Source organism: Dama dama, chromosome 25, assembly GCF_033118175.1.
Source record: "Dama dama isolate Ldn47 chromosome 25, ASM3311817v1, whole genome shotgun sequence".
Classification (NCBI taxonomy): domain Eukaryota; kingdom Metazoa; phylum Chordata; class Mammalia; order Artiodactyla; family Cervidae; genus Dama; species Dama dama.
In genome coordinates, this window is record NC_083705.1 from 43686170 (window position 1) to 43689787 (window position 3618).

The 3618-nt window shown below is 40.1% G+C and overlaps 1 non-coding gene across 1 annotated transcript; it reads left to right on the forward strand.

Annotated features, from left to right (window-relative positions):
• Positions 1–567: 567 nt before the first annotated feature.
• On the forward strand, positions 568–653 carry LOC133046886 (small nucleolar RNA SNORA71). The gene has a single exon (XR_009690588.1). It is a non-coding gene; the product is annotated as a small nucleolar RNA SNORA71 (small nucleolar RNA).
• The last annotated feature ends 2965 nt before the right edge of the window (positions 654–3618 follow it).

The window sequence follows — 3618 nt, forward strand, 5'->3', positions numbered from 1 at the left end:
CCACAGCCAGTCTACCTTTTCCAGCCTTTCAATACCAAGTGAGAGGAACAAGACAGAGAGGTTCATAGATTGCTCTGAGCAGGTCGAGTTGACGCAAAAAGTTGATTTATGGAGAATGGAGTGGGAGGCACTTTAAAAATATATCTTCCTTTATTACTTGGCCTTTGAGTTGAACTTAATTATATATAAGATAGAGGTTATTGCTCCCCTCCATCTTCTTTGTATTTGTTTATGCCAAAGCAACCAGATGTCATGAGAGCAGGAACAATAGTCATTTGAGAAGTAAATATTTCTGTCAACCCACCAGCTGGGCACCATGGAGGTAAAAAAAAAAAAAAAAATCAATCTCTTGACTGAATTAAACTTCTTTGGTTTTTGTTATTTTACGGAATTCAGACACTCTGCTCCATGAATGCTTCAAATTGTTTAGCATAGTATAAAAAATGCAAGTAATAAAAATCATCCTTCAGCTTTGAGTGAAAGATAATTTACAGAGATAATCCCTCAAAGACAGATAAGGAAGGGGCTACCACACACAGTGGATGAAATTTAAAGATCCTGGATTAGCCCTGCAGGGAGAGGAGTCCCTGAAAGACCTTTCCCCGTGTTTGAAGGGCCCAGCCACCCCTTCCGAACCCTGGAGCTTTCACACACTAGAAGAGAGAGAAAAAAAAAAAAAAAAAAGATCCTGGATTAGATGACTGGCTTGGCTATTAGATGGATCTTGACTCTGCACATGTTATTTTTTTTTTTTCTTCTCCTTTACCTTCCCTGATAGCTCAGGTGGTAAAGAATCTGCCTGCAATGTGGGAAACCTGGGTTCCATCCCTGGGTTGGGAAGATCCCCTAGAGAAGGGAAAGGCTACCCACTCTAGTATTCTGGCACATAAGAAAGTAAAATACACATGTTAAAACTATCCCATTTTCAGTTTCATTTATCACTCTCTGATTAAGGTAATATATCCTACCAGAATGCAAAGACATGCTTAGTCATTAATTTTTTAAGATTCTTCTTTGGAAATATAATAATAATAACTAATAATAATTAATAATTGTAATTATCATTACAGCCCTGATTTCAAATATACAAGCATAGAAATTTCAAGGGACTTCTTTGGTGGTCCAGTGGCTAAGACCACACTCCCAATGCAGATGCCCAGGTTCCATCTCTGGTTGGGGAACTAGAATCCATATGCTACAACTAAGAGTCCTATCCCATAACTAAAAAGTAAAAGATACCACATGCTGCAATGAAGACAGAAGACCCCACATGCCACAGCTAAGACCCAATGCAGCTAAATAAATAAATTTTTAACAATAAAATTTAAAAAAATTTTAAACTTAAACTTGGCAAAATCTGAACAACTTCTTTTCCTTTCAAATACATCAAACCAAACTCAGAACCTTCCAATGTTTATTGTTTTTATCTTATCATACAGTTCCTGTTGCAGGTGGAATTCCCAGGGAAACACCCTGAGATAAGGGTGGAAAAATTTTACTAGGAAGTATTCTGAAGATCAGCACCTAAGGAAGAAACTCAGAAGCAAGGACTGAGAAGAGGGAGAAGTTGGACTGTGATGTAGTCTCATCAAACACCCCCGACCAACTACATCAGTTCAGTTTAGTTGTTCAGTCCTGTCTGACGCTTTGCGAATCCATGGACTGCAGCATGCCAGGCTTCCCTGTCCATCACCAATGCCCAGAGCCTGCTCAAACTCATGTCCATCGAACTGGTGATGCCATCCAACCAACTCATCTTCTGTCCTCTCCTTCTCCTGCCTTCAGTCTTTCCAGCATCAGGGTCTTTTCCAGTGAGTTAGATCTCCACATCAGGTGGCCAAAAGGATTGGAGTTTCAGCTTCAGCCTCAATCCTTCCAATGAACATTCAGGACTGATTTCCTTTAGCTTTGACTGGCTTGATCTCCTTGCAGTCCAAGGGACTCTCAAGAGTCTTCTCCAACACCACAGTTCAAAAGCATGAGTTCTTCAGTTCTCAGCTTTCTTTAGGGAGCCCTGAAGCTGGATGGCCCTTTAGACTTGTCCCAAATTAAGGTAAAACAGATGGAGGGCTAAGTCCTTTGGCCCAGAAGTTGAATCTATGTAGCTCATCATAGCATCCACTACAGCTTTTAATGGAGCCAATTTTAAGTATGCTAACAAACCAGCTGGTTTGTTATCAACAAATATTTGTTGAATATATACCATGTGCTCAATACTGTAGAGACTGCCAAATATTATATTATTGGTTTCCCAGGTGACACAGTGGTAAAGAATGCACCTGCCAATGCAGGAGATGCAGGTTCAATCCCCAGGTTGGGATTATCCCCTGGAGTAGGAAATGGCAACCTGCTCCAGTGTTCTTGCCTGGAAAATCCCATGGACAGAGGAGCCTGGTGGGATCGCAAGAGTCAGACATGACTGAGCAACTGAGCTCGGGCATGCGCACACACACACAGACACACACACATGTCTTTGCTATCAAGAAACTTACAATTTATTTGAGAACAGATTAAAATGCAAAATTATTTTGCACAATAAAATTTTAAAATAACAGGTAAAGACAACAATAGCTGAGAAATGAGGGTAATCAGACCGAGGTCATTTTAAATTTGAAGGACAAAGAAATGACTTAATTCTGTACAGCTTGGAATGGGAGAAGTTGCATGGTGTCCTTAAGGTTTTTGATGGGCAGAGAGTAGAAGGAAAGTCATTGTGGATAGCAAGGTATCAACAATGATCTGAGGGCAAAATACAAGGCGTTTGGGAATAATCTTTGTAAAAAGACCATAACTCTTTGAAGAAAAGTCTATTAGGGCTAGAAGTAAGAGAAGTACACAGTGAGATGTGGAGGCCACTCAGGTGGGTATAGATTTCTGGGAAACATGAAGGTGAAAGCATTTGGTTCTTCTAAGAATGGCAGAAGCAATGACAGTTTTAGATTTATCAAGTTCTGATGAGGGCCGAGATAACCAGCTTCTGGGACTCACTGTGGCAGCATCTCTCTTAGCAGGTCAATTCTACAGTGTGATTCTTGGAAGCCCAGCCTACGGACCATTCTTTCTGCATTTCCAGCTATTCTGTGAGCTAATATCCCTTAACAAATAATTTCTGTTTAAATTAGTGAAAGCAAGTTATGTTGTATGCAATGAAAAACCCTAATATATACACATTTTCTTATCTAATATTCACAACAACTGTGTAAGTAGATAGTACTACCCTCATCTTATAGGTAAGGAAACTGAAGTTATGAGGTGAAATAAATGGTCCAAGGTTTTCTGGTAAGTATGTGTTCAAGCTTAGATTTGACGCTAGGACAATCTCATGCCTAAATCCATGCCCTTTGCACAACATCATAACTTTTTTTCTGAAGGCAGAGTTATGAATGAGCCTCAATATTTTCCATACGAGCATGGGTATCTACAAACAGAATAGTTTCCATGATAGCTCGTTAGATATTATACTCATCCTCTGGATTGAAATATGTAGTATTAGATGTGAATCATTCCAATGGCAGAGCAACAACAAAAAGTGGAAAGCTGCCTGCAACTCATGCCAAAGCCAGAAAAGGATGAGTCCCTGGAGCCAGTGGAGCCATCCTGCTGCTGCTGCTGCTGCTA